We start from the raw sequence: 14,184 nt of genomic DNA on the forward strand, positions 1-14,184 counted from the left end.
GCCACCACCTCCTTTTTGTACAGAGAAAGAGGAAACTCGGCGATATCAGCTATAACACTATAATGGTTGAGATAATCGTCCGCATAAAACAGTCACCGCAGCCCGGTTATACAGAGGGTTAAACAAACACAGTAGCATCTCTTTTAGAGGCAGGAATTCGTAAATTGCAGTTAAGAGCTATAGAAACAGTTCAACACTTTTAGAAGGAAAGATTTATTACTGAAAAGTCAGAAAGGGGTGCAATAAAAATATTTACAGAAAAAGATGTAATTAATATATATATAAATATACAGAGACCAACAGTACAGCAAACAGATATCAGAGAGAGGTGAAAGGGTTAAGGTACTTGCCAAAGTCCTGGGTTAGCAGATCCAAGTTTCAGAGCAAAAGGGCACAGGTCTCCCCAGGTGGTACTGATGTTAAAATGGGAGACGTCTTCAACTCTTTTTTCTCTTAGACCTGACAGCCCAATTTGTAGTTCCCCAGCAGGGGGTGTCTCTGAAGTCAAGGACTAATACCCCGTTTAGGGCGTGGAGGTCTGGGCGTAGCCCTAAACTAGAACCAAAATCTTGTGTAGTTCAAATTTTGGCTCATAACTTTTCTTATGCACAAGTGACACTCCACCCGCGAGTAGATTATGATGCAGACACGTCTGAGGATTGATTAAATATGAATTATGAAATTATACACTGAATGGTTCCCGAGATCTACTTTTCTGCTTTCCTATGTATTTGAGACAAGGAAAGTGACCTACCAAACTGTTCGTCCTCTCGTAGCCAATCTGATGATATGTCCGGTTTTTATGTAAGTCTCTCATATTCCAAGATATGAGACATAGGGGAAAAATGGATTTTAACAAAGGTTATCTGGTCGTGTTTCCTGGGGATGTTCTTGGGTTGTTTAACTCCTGGGAAAGGGATGTTTAACTCCTGGGAAAGCTTGCCTTATCTTATACAAGGTGTTACATTGCACAGGTTCTTTGGACAGCTAGGCCCCATCTCCCTTGGGGATTTTATAGCACGTAGCCTCCTGCTGGGCTCTAGCCTCCTGTGACACTCCTACCACACACACACACACACACACACACACACTGGCCAAATGTCACTGTGTCTCTCAGAGAGGGAGGGGGGAAAGTATGAGGGGAGAATATGGAGATTCTCAACAAAATGGAGGCCTGTGTCAGTCTCTGGGTATACGCTGGTTACACTGATGTTTACAAACAGTTGTAAAAAACGTGGATTTTTACAAACTGTAAATTTACTGATGGTTGGCAACCCTGCTAGTTACAGATGCATCATCAGTTAAGTAACGTTATTGTGATTGCATAATCTAAAGTTAAAGATCTTCTATATTGAGAAGATTTTAGGAATAGCTTTGTAGCATGAATTGAGGTATGTGTGTGCATGTGTGTGTGCACACATGTGTGTGTGTGTTTTCACCAATGAACCTGTGCTCTCATGAGCAAAATTTGTGTTGGACTGGAAGTTGGTCCATCAGCATCATTATATATTGTTATATGGTAATTATGAAAGTTTTTTGATTATATATTTTGTCCTTAAATATATTTACACATTTTATATAGTATATCCGTAATTGTGGAATAAATTACATTATACTGTCCATAGCTGACATGATACATAAGCATGACAGCTGGCTGCTGATTACAGACCAGCCGCTAATGCAAATCCTGCAGAGAACAAGCCAGAGCTTGAAAGTTTTCTTGTTCTTTTATTGCTAATTTCCTTCACAACAACATAGAATTTTGTAGTTGTTGTTACTGCATACAGTTCTTTGTGACCTTGTTACTGCCGAACATACCAACTTCTGTTATAATAATTATTATTGCATTTTTTTTAAATAAATGTATCCATTTGACAAATATATAAACTGTTTTCTAGTCAAGGGAGCTTTAAAGTTTGCAGCCATGGTAACAAGTCAAAAAGTATTTAGAGCCATTACTTACATTTTCCATAGAAAAGTAAAATGTTCAGTTATACTGTATTTGTTTGTTTGCTTGTTTTAGTTTTAGAAATGTGTATAGGTTTTTTTCATTGCTAGTGGGGAGGAACAAAGCTTTGATTTAAATTATGAAGAATTTAAAATATATTTCCATTTTAGTTTCTTTTCATTTCCTTTTCTTTTTCCTTTTCTTACCCTTTTTCTTACTTTTCAATTACCTTTCCTTTTTCTTAGGCTACGTTCACACTAGCCTTGTGTGCAGGCGGCAGAGAGGCGTTTGGGAAGCGTTTTTACCGCTTCCCAAACGCCTCTGCCAATTCTGCACATTACAGCACATGGTGCTGTTCTAACGGGAGCGTTTGCGTCGCGTCGCGGCAAAACGGATGCCTCTGGACGAGTCAGGAGGCTTTGAAGCCTCCTATTCTCGTCTATGGTGCCGCTCCGCAAACGCCCGGCCTGCGTTTGCGGTGCGGTTGCGGGGCGGTTGCGGGGCGTTTGCGGAGCGGTAACACCACTCAAACTGCATTATAGGCGTTTGTGGGGCGTTATTAACGCTCGGCAAACGCCTAGCAACCGCCGCTAAACTGCGCATGCGGCATTTGCGGAGCGTTTGCCGAGCGTTAAAAAACGTTCCGCAAACGCCGGACCAACGCTTGCCAAACGCTATAGGGGCGTTTGGCAAGCGTTGGCAAAACAGCCTAGTGTGAACGAGCCCTTACCTTCTTGCTCTTTTTTAAATGTCCTTACCTTTTTCGTACCTTTTCTCTTTTTCCTCTTTTCTTTTCCCTTTTCTTACCTTCTCCCTCTTTTTTTTCCTTTTTCTTACCCTTTTCTTACAGTTTCCCTTTCTTTTCCATTTCCTTACCCTTTTCTTACCTTTTCCCTTTCCTTACCCTTTTCTTACCTTTTCCCTTTTTTCTCCATTTACTTTTCCTTTTCTTACCTTTTCCCTTTCTTTTTCATTGCCTTACCCTTTTCTTACCTTTTCCCTTCCTTGTCCATTTCTTTACCATTTTCATATCTTTTCCCTTGTTTTCCATTTACTTTCCATTTCTTGCCCTTTCTCTTTCTCTTCCATTTCCTTACTCTTCTCTTACCTTTTCCTTTTTTTTTCATTTCCTTACCCTTTTCTTACCTTTATTTATTTCTTTGCCCTTTCCTTCTCATTAGCTTTTTCTTCTTTTTATCTTTTTTCATTATTTTTGCTTTCCTTGCCCTTTATTTAATCTGTCCTTACCCTTTCCCTTTTTTGGCCATTTCTTTTTCTTTTAGCTTTCCTTTCTTGCTCTTTTGCCTTTCCTCATCCTTTGCTTTCCCTTCTTTCTATGAACTCATAAGGTATTATATTATGACAATAAGTCCTACTGCCACCTAAGTAATACTAGATATATCGGTACATTTTGGATAAAATGTTCCTCATTGTTCATTGTGACTAATAGCTCATAGAGATGTACGGAATACTTCAGATAGCAGCAGAACACTGTTTATTTTATTTTCTAGGTAATGATTTGGTTTTGTCCTTTTTTACAGTAGTTAGCAAAACCAGTGAAAAATCAACTTACAGAAGGACACAGAGCTCATGCTGCATTCTCAGTTACTTTATGCACTTGCAACATGATTGCTGTTATTTGTTCCCCCTCAAAGACCTTTCCCTGAAGCTATTTTTATTCAGGCTAAAGCCAATTTTGTTTCACAATTCTTCATAAAATCATCCATGAAATAAGTCACCTTTCCACATTTGAGAATGAATGAATGTTCAAGCATCCTCGTATCCAATTTTGATAGGTCCTTAATCTTTTCAGGATACAAATACCAGTATACTTACCTATGATTAGGATAAATGCATTTTTTTAAATATTTTATTGCTAGCTTCAGGACTGCCCATTCCGAATCCATTCATGGCAGGTACACAGCTGTACTGTACAATGATGGCTAAATGGGGAGCAGCATTGGTGGATTGATCTACACTGTGTGTAATTATTAGATGGGTGTTACTCATAATTGTAAGAAAAAGAAGATTTTTCTAAGGCAGGCTCCAATTTCACAGTTGTCAGGACATTGTATTGTATTGATAAATTTTGTAGCTTTCCTTTTAACCACATTCACGCTTTGCATACTTGTAAATATATGACATAAATTGGAGATTGTACTAAGTTCACATCTTGGTTGCTTTCACTATGCCATACCAATCTATTATTGACTATTGACTGAGTCAATGCCCTGAGCCTGAGTTGTGAAAGTACAAGGGAAATGAAGGGGGGGGGGGCAGTGGGTGTGCTAGAGAGAAAACTGGTATGGTTGGTTGAGGCTGTGAAAGTGCTGCGATGTTCCCTTTCTTCAGCTGGGAAGTGTGATTTAATGGCCAGAAAAAGAACCCATATGAGTGGCTAGAGAAGGTTGAGCATTTTCCTGTGTATCATGGACTGTGTCATAGATGCACAGTGCCATAACTACTGTTTAGGGTTTGTTCCAGTCAGGCAAAGTATGGTGCATGTCCCATCCATGGCCCCATGAATGATTTTATACCTGTGAGAAATTATTGTGGGCGCTTTTTTTTCCACGCAACAAGTTCTATAATAAAATCTTGCCATCTAACCTTCAAAGCACAGGTACACCTGGAGTTCTAGGCAAAAGGTTCTACTCACAATGTCCAGAGACAGCTCCCTAGCCTGCTTCACTGTGACACTCTTTAGAGAAAGGGGTCCTTCTCCAGCCCAGCTTCCTGAGGTCGTTTCCTCCTGCAAAATCTCTGTAATCCAAGCTCCTTCGGGACCTTAGCCATACACATGCTGAGACCTAACAGCAACAGCTCTTCAGTAATACAGACTGCTTCCTAGGGGCAGAGACCCCAGGAGAGAGAGAGAGATCTGAACAGACCCTCCCAAACAGTTATCCTCTACCCAACCACACTTTCTGGGCCTACCTGCCAGGGATTAGCTGAGGTCAGATTAATGTTCATAACCCAGTGGCTAGCCCTCCTACTCTATTTCTGGAAGCTTCTCCTAGAAGCAGGTATGAGTAATCAACCACAAGGCTTAGAGAGACCTGGCCAGACCTTGAAACAAAATGGTTGCTCAGCTGGCCACAGCAGAGCCAAAAAATGTTTTTATCCGATTTAGATCAGGACGATATATTATCAACGCAGAATGTTTTTTCTTATTTTATAAAAATAAACTAACAGAGTTTTAGTTTTATTTAAAAAAAAAAAATTAAGTTTTAGCTATACATACTCCTATTTAAAGCAGAACGAAAGGCAAGACAGCATTCTTTTAAATTTTGGATAGAATAAGGGAAGGTTAAAACCCATGTCAGTTGTTTGCTATCTCTATCCCATTGGGGAGATTTACCTTCACTCCCTGCCCCATAGCCAGAACAGGAAGTGAGAGGAAATCCCTCCAAAGTGAGGAATTTCCTGGTTATCACCAAGGTCTCCAGAACTAGTGTGCCCATTGGAGGATTTCCCCTTTATTCCTGTTCTGGGGACAATTCCCACAATTTGGGATTTTCTCTTACTTTCACTTTTAGTGATAATTGTACAGACAGCAATAACAATCTGACAGATGTTCTAATCCCTTTCCACTCTAAATAACAAAATAAAGTTTTGGCTTTATAGTCAATACCAGCACACTGATTAATTTAAGCTCTATGAAATATCGTTATTTTTAATAATGTGAGTAAAAGTTGTTTTATTAGTTAAAACCTTTTAGAAAAGCTTATAATTCACTTTCTGATATATGAGTATATTTATTGTGATTGTAAGAAAAAAGAGTAACTTAAGGGAGAATAGTGTTTTTCTGCCTAGGAGCCAGTACTGGTTCTCACCGCCTGTGCTCTGGGGTCTGTATACATTTAATCCACAACTAGACACAAGCATAATAAATTAGTTATTAAAGTGGTGTTAAAGCCTACATTTGTTTTATCTTAATGCGGGCCTTGATTAAAGTAAAAAATGCTTAGGCATCAGTATCCCCCTCATCCCTCTTTTACTTACCTGATTGCTCATTCAGTCCAGGGCTAGGCCAATCTGCAGCTCTTTTTCTCCCCTCATGGTGGGTCTCACTGGTTTTGCTGAAGTAGCGGGAACCATTGGCTGCCACTGCTGTCAATCAAAGCCAGTGACAAGGGATCGGAGGGCAGAGCCAAGTCCCACTGTCTATGTCAATAGATGCAGACAGGGACGTTTCTGAGCAACCCCACATGTGCGCCCCCATAGAAAGCAGCTTTCTATGGGGGCACTCTGCAGAGGGGAGGAGCTAGGAGCACTGTCAGGGGACCCCAGAAGAGGAGGTTCAGGGTCACTCTGTGCAATTGCATTGCATAGAAGAGATAAGTATAAACCTGTTTGTTTTTTATTTTTTAAATAAACATTTATAATCACTTTAATTAATTTAATGTGTCATCTAATTTTAATTGCCTCATTGAGTGACATAGAATTAAGATGAGCCAATCTGATTTATATTTGCCATATGTCGCTTGAAAAAGGGGAGGAACAGAGAAGACAGAATCAAACAGCCTTTTTACACAATGCAGAGGATGAATACCTTAGGTTCCACAGTGAGTATAACAAGCACGCTTTACTGCATATACAGGCTGATTTTACTGTTGTGGGTTTAGTAACACTTTAAGTCCCAAGTCTCTCTTCCTCCATGTACAGGAGGCCATGTCCAACTTGATTTTGAAAAAATCCTGCATGCTGTATTTATTGTCTTGCCCTGCATAATTCTATAACCTTAAATAGGATACGTCAAAAAGCATATGAAATGGCATGGCAATATGGTTTGCTGCTTGCATTCTGGTGTGAATGAGAACAGGATTCTCTGGAAAATATTAGAATAGCCACCAAAATAAATGGATCACCTTAGCCTTGGTTTGAGAGAGTTTGAGCAAACTTGTGAAATTCATCTTTGACAGTAATTAAATCTACTGATGGTTCAGCTAAATCTGCTGAGGCAATTCAGCTGAACCAAAAAAATCTTTTGGCAGGTTTTCTTTTTTCCATGGGCTCTTAGCCATATGAAATTTATCAAGTACATTTTTTTTATTATGTGAAGTTTGTGTGTTTTATTTCATCAATAGATTAATGATGGTAATATAGTAATAAAAAGGAATCATTTCACTATCTTGTTCTTCCACAATATCTTGTTTTCTTTTTTCTACGTAGTTTTCAGTGCAGTTACCTCCTATTATTGCAGCTTTAAAAAGGCCATACACTAGTAGAATTTGGTTCAAAGATTTTCATCCTAAGAATGTTTTTTTTACAATTTTTGAATTGTTCGTGGAGTCAAATGAAAGGTTGTTTTTTTTTACCAATTATGAGAAAATTCAAAGGAGCAGGAAGGAAAAATTTACTCAAACAAACAAACAAACAAATGTTTTACTTTTGTAATATTTAAATTTTTGTAGCTTTCATTCAAATGGAAAGTCCATTTGTTCTAAAATTGAATGTTAAAAGCAAAAGAAATTTTTAAATACTTTCACTCAACATTCAAGTCATTGAATGTACTGAGAATGATGGTACAAATTTTCATACAAATTTTCATGCAAACATTAATTAGAAAATCTACTAGTGTATGATCCACTTTAGTCAGTGATGTCCTCCCTAGTTCCTACTAGGTCTCTTGCACACTAGCAAGATTAAACGCAATTGTATATCAATGTAAATACCTGATCACTTGATAGATAAAAATAATGCTGCAACCATGATGTCAGCTTTCTCACAACCATGAAGGGAAGGATGTGAAACTGTAAAAGGAAGCCAGAAAAAGGCACCATGAAGCTGCTGAGAAAGTTTAAGACATGCAAGATTTTTATTTTTACCCACAGACATCTCCAAATTTACCTGATCTGGATTGGATCTGAAATAAAGCAGGTGAATTGACATATCTGAAGACTCATAGGGGTTGATTTGCTAAAACTGAAGAGTGCAAAATCTGGTGCAGCTGTGCATGATAGCCAATCAGTTTCTAGCTTGTTCAATTAAGCTTTGACAATAAAACATGGGAGCTGATTGGTTTCTATGCAGAGCTGCACCAGATTTTGTACCCTTCAGTTTTAATAAATCAAACCCATAGTGGCTCCATGCCTTTCATTACATTTTATATATAATATTATAGAATATTGTACTTCAATGATTAATGATGTAGATAAAAAAACACATTTTGAACAGCGCTTCATTCTGGCAAGACAGTCCGAAATTGAGATCATACACACCAGATGCTGCCCTTCAGAATGTCCAACAAAATATTCAAATCCAAAAATCTACCATTACCTGAATGAACAAGTTATTTCACGGGCTTGAATTAAAGAGTACTTTTTCTGTCATTGTTATGTTTTTACTAAGTTCTATTGATTAACAAATTCAGAAAATGTCTGTTAATTTCTTACCAAATCAAGTAAGTTCAAAAGTCAGTAGCTTGTACGTGTACAGCATTTTTTAAAATCTTTATTTCATTTATTGGGAAGAATAAAAGTTGAACTTCCATGCAATCCAAGAGAACTTGATTAGAGAGCATATTCCCCAGCCCTAATATATAGCCGTTCATACTCTCTTCCACAGCACATTTACTTTGGATTATTGCCTATAGATTGACTTTGATTGTGTCCTTGGTACAATGCCAGCAGACAGTGAGTACCCTCCTGTTCTATTTGAATTCTGGCTCAGATTCTCTTAATTAGAAGGATATATTGACTTGACTCCATGGCCAGCCTTAAATCTGATATACAACATTGTCCTATTTTAATACGCCTTTCTGAGATGAGGTCATCCCGGCCATCACTCAAACCTAGTCATAAACTTCAACATGGATGTGGGGGTTAAAAGAATTAATAGCTCTGTAAAACTTTACCACACTAAAACCCATAACAAGCAACAATAGCTGAATTCACAGCATAATTTAAAACTTCAGTTTGCAATCCTTTAAAAATGTAATTACTTTGCACATTAAAAAGGACATTAATGCTGTAATCTGTGGTTTTGATAGTCCAAAAAGACAAGTTTTGTGGCTCGAAGGAGGTTTTCATTTTTAAAATGTTTCTGCCCCCATATCCATAAAGTTCATTTTATATATTCCTTTGAACTATCCAAGCAGAATGTTAATTAAGTTGAATACATTTGAGAACTTTCTTGCAAATGCAGAACTTACACCCTCAATACATTCTGTAGAGGGATGCTTGCATACACTTCAATTTATACATGTAAACAATGCAAATATGCTTTATAGTATTGCACTGTTGCATTAAACTAGTAGTTATTAGAAATCTGAATCAAACTCAGCTATATTTATAATACACATTTGTGGTCCTGTCCTTGGAGCAGTAGGGTGAGATGGGTTAGGCATTTTTTATATTGTCTAGCCTCTTATGGTTATTTATAGTAAAATACATCAAAATAACTGGGTAGTGTGACAGACCCAACCAAAAAAGGAGCTTTTGAAGGGGATTATGGACTAGCCTGCTACCCACTGATTATGGCCCATGAAGGAGATTTTGTCTGCTTCTTCCAGTCAGAGCATGGAAAAGAGCTCAGTTCAGCTACTGATCACATGGAGAGATCAGTCTCTAATGATGTGATGGATAATAACCCGATGAAAACTGAGAGTGAGGTTTAACATAATTCTTTGCATATTAGACAATAATATTTCCCTTCTGGAGTGGATGGAAAGGTGTAATATTAATCTTGTACAGGTTAATGAACAGAGGAAATATGGTGGCCCTCCTGTGGACTGGGTTGGAGAGGTTTTTCCATTTGGGATAGAAATATTTATCAACAATTTCCCCCAAGAAATCTAAGATAAATTAATTCCACTTTTTTTAAACTGTTGGAATATTGCATGAGTTTTGTCCTATGATGGACATATTATACAAGTGAAAGCAAACACCAGCAGCATGTGTGATGGACTTTGTATATGCAGGGATGGGTTTGTTGCCGGTCTGTCTGAGGTGGGCTTCTTTATTAATTAAAGCATTGTCTGAGTGCCTGGCTGTTGATTAGCTTACGGTTAATTAGATCACTATTGGCTGTTGACTGTACTGTTTATCGTTTGCATTGTTTAGGGTAATGGAATCAAGCTCTTACCTAATCAATGAGGGATGTTTATCCAAAAGTGTAATATTTGTTTTATTTGTTCATGTTGGGACTGCTCCCATTTCTGAAGTATATAAAAACATGTGTTTCTGTTCATTGAAGTAGCTCCAGTTTGCATCAAGCTAGTCTTGTCTAGTCTTGGGTGCAATGCCCAGCTATAATACCATGGTTCTGTTTCCCAGTGGCGAGGGAGCAGTTCTCAGATGGAATCACCCAATCAGGGTGACAGGTGTTCCATCACAAATAGCTTAGTGTAGCACACCACTGCAGAAAAGTATGCATGGCTAGATAGGACAAATTATTGGGCATGGCTTAAAGGAGATGGGTAAATTAAGCCTAAGCCTATCCACACTATACCCATAAAATAGTGTTTATTTCTAGCAATGAGCAACAGCTTTATAGATGCACCTAACCCTCAGAACAAAATTTCAATGCTTTTGAATCAAAGAGTTTTGGTAAAATCATTGAAAGGTCTAAATCCCACCTTAACTTTCTTTTATGGTTTGAGTGCAGTATGTAATTATATTGGGGAGTTTCCTCTCTTTATTGGTGTAGCACCCTCCTAGAGTAGTGTAGATTGTTAGGTAAATTTATTTAGCTCCTCTATAATCAGTGGAGCAGAGGTTGATTATTCAGGACTGCTCAGTGTCTCACAGGCTGTTGCTCTGATTACTTCACCCTGTATTCTAGAGGATTCTAGAATAATAGATGGGTAAAGAACTGAGTGGGCAGCCTAAATATTTATGGGACACCAGCCAATCCCTGGGAAGTTGTGCATAGCAGGTGGTGGGAGAGCCCTTAAATAGTCAGAGGCCTGAGGCAGGGGGGAAAGAGTTCCTGGGTCCAGTCCTACTGAAAAAGACCCCTGTGCAGGGGATCTAACACATGTGACAGGAGTGCTAGAGGTGCGAGTAGGAATACATCGAGGCCTCAGCTAAGCTGTAGCTGAGGGGCCTATTCACAAGCTTAGTCCTGGAGTCAGTTTAGATCTGGAGACACTGGAGACACTCACTGGAGTTGGGAGGAAGTGTCCAGCTGTAGATGATTTAAGTGTTGAGAAGTCAATGGCTGTGTGTAGCTTTAGTCTATGGGAGAATTTATAGTCACTGTCAGCATAGAGATTCTGCAGGACACTCCCTCTTCACAGTTTAGCAAGATAGTTAAGAGGTCCTTAAAGTGTTCCAGTTTCTAGGGTATCCCATGCTCCCTTCACCCCTTCCAATTTCAATGTTCCAATAAAACCTTAAAAAAACCCTAAACTGTTCCTTCGAGCTAGTGGAAGAATGAAGAAAATGCTGTGTGCCTTGCTGTGTGTGCTTTAACTGGGGAAAGAGTCAGTTTATCAGTGGCTCTTTAGGGGGTGCACTACATTCCTGTGAAAGCAGGAAAAATCATAAGGGGAAAAGATGGGGGTAACTGAGACTGAGTAAGACACAGGCAGGAATTTAAAAAAACCTTCACGAGCCAGTTTAAGGAAAGCAGTCCTTTTTTTTATGTCTTTTCCCCCCATTGTGGAGATTTCCCATCACTTCCTGTTCCCCTGAACCTTCTTAAGTAAAAAAAAAAGAGAAATCAAATTAATGGAGAGAGATGGTATTAACTCTACAAAAATCTATAAAAAAATTACATTTCTTTGGTCTCCCATTGGACCAAAAACTGCTGATGTATGGGGGTTAAATTTGTTGGAAAGTTGGTAAAAGGTGGATGCTACTCCTATCATTATTTCATTGGTATGTGTCATGGACAGGGGTATCAAGTGTATAGGGATGAAGGAGGTTCCTACTCAAGATATTGCCATGCATTGCACATCCTCAGAAATCATCCAGCAGGCTGGCAGATTACCGTACGAACCCCAAATTCTCTAACCTGGACACAGGTGACAACCAGGAACAATACGCACACACTAATATCCCACCACTGCCACCAGATGTCAAGGATGCTGTTTGGTGGAAGAAGAATGAGGAGAAAGCTTACTTTGGGCAGATACAGTAAAACAGTGCTGTGAAACAGTTATCACACCCGCAATACTGCTGGCCGCCATAGGAGGGTGATTAACCCAAATCCAGCTTGCCAGATGTATAGTAAATCTTGCATACAATCTGGTACATTCTAGGGGCTGTGGAGCAGTGTGAACTAAAATGCTTGTAATATGCTTTTTCCACTGCCACCAACACCCACACTTGCCAAATACATGACTTAAGGTAGTTTGCCACCACCTGCCCTTTGTCAGCTGATTGGTCTGCTAAGCAACACACTGATCCCTTTCTAAAATATGTGCTAGCTTAGCACACCATGGATTGTCAAATAAAATCCAAATTATTGCAAAATTACCACATCACAGAAAACATAGTGCAACATTACGGACCCACAGGACTCCTTCGTGACACATGCCAGAGGAAAGAGTTTTTCCCGTCTCTGAAATGTTGCTCTATGACTTCTGTGATGTGAACATTCTTCAGTAACAATTTCAAATTATTTGATGATCTGTGGTGTGCATTTGATCTGCAATTGTAGAATATTCACATCAGACAAGGTTAATAACATCTAAAGGGATGCAGACTCTGACAGTTTCCTCATTGGAGCCTGCAGTTACTGCAGCTGAATGATAATTATAAAACCACTTCCATACAAAATTACTCTGCACTTGGACACAGACAAACAGCTATTTCTTCAGAATAACAAAAGGTAGCAATCTGCAACAAAGTTTGTTAAAATTCCTGCAATATACATTGATGACCCAGAAGGGAATGCTATTTTCTTAACAAAAGGGAAGTTACTCTTTAACCACCTCAGGCCAATTTTCAGCTTTCAGTGCTCTCACACTTTGAATGACAATTACTCAGGCATGCAACACTGTACTCAAATGAAATTTTCATCCTGTTTTTAAACAAATATAGCTTTCTTTTGGTGGTATTTACTTTTTGCTATGTAAACAAAAAAAGACCAAACATTTTGTGAAAATAATGCATTTTTCTTAGTTGCTGTTATAAAATTTTGCAAATACATAATCGTTCTTCATAAATTTAGGCCAAAATTTAATCTGCTACATTTCTATGGTTAAAATAACCCAAATTGGTGTATATTATTTAGTCTGTGGGAAAGTTATAGAGTCTACAAGTTATGGTACATACAGTATATATGAAAAAAGATCATTCCTGATGTACTGATGACCTATCCCATTTCTTGAGGCCCTAACATGCCAGGACAATACAAATACCCCCCAAATTACACCTTTTTGGAAAGTAGACATCCCGATGTATTTAGTAAGAGACATATTTTGAAGTTGTAATTTTTTTCCACAATTCTTTGCAAAATAACAAAAATTAAATAATTTTTTCCACAAAATTGTTTCTCACATACTGCATAGGCATACTTGCAATTACACCCCAAAAAATATTCTGCTATTTCTCCCAAGTAAGGGGATACCACATGTGTAAGATTTTTTTCACAGCTTAGCCACATAGAGGGGCCCAAAATCTAAGAAGCACCTTTGGGCTTTCAAGGGGCATAAATTATGCAACTAATTTCTTGACTACCTATCACACTTCTGAAGGCCCTGGAGCACCAGGACAATGAACACACCCACACAATGACTACATTTTGGAACGAAAACACCACAATGTGTTGTCTATGAGGCATAATGAGTTTTTTGAACATTTCAGGTTTTTGGAAAATGCGGAAAGAAAATGAAAGCATGTTTTTTTTACACAGTGTTGTCAATTTATAAGATATTTATAAAACACAGCATGGACATACTTACACCCCAAAATACATTCTGCTACTCCTCCTGAGTATGGTGATAGTTTTATATGTTTTCAAAGCCTATCCACATCCAAAGAGCACCTTCAAGCAATATGGGGGCATGTATAGAACACCCAATTTCCTGACTGCCTATCACATTTTTGGAGGCCCTGGAGCACCCAGACAGTGGAAACACCCACAAAATGACCATATTTTGGAAAGCAAACATCCCAACGTATTTTCTACGAGCCATAATGAGTCTTTTGAATATGTCATTTTTTGCCACAAATTTTTGGGAAATGTGAAAATGTATTTTCTTACACAAAGTTGTCTGTTTCTAAAATATTTCTAACACACAGATGTTGATCATTCACTGGGACACCAACAGATGTTGAAGGTCC

The sequence above is a fragment of the Staurois parvus genome, unplaced genomic scaffold (genome assembly GCF_062004578.1).
Source record: "Staurois parvus isolate SC_StPar_1 unplaced genomic scaffold, SC_StPar_1.0 ptg001302l, whole genome shotgun sequence".
Taxonomy (NCBI): Eukaryota; Metazoa; Chordata; class Amphibia; order Anura; family Ranidae; genus Staurois; species Staurois parvus.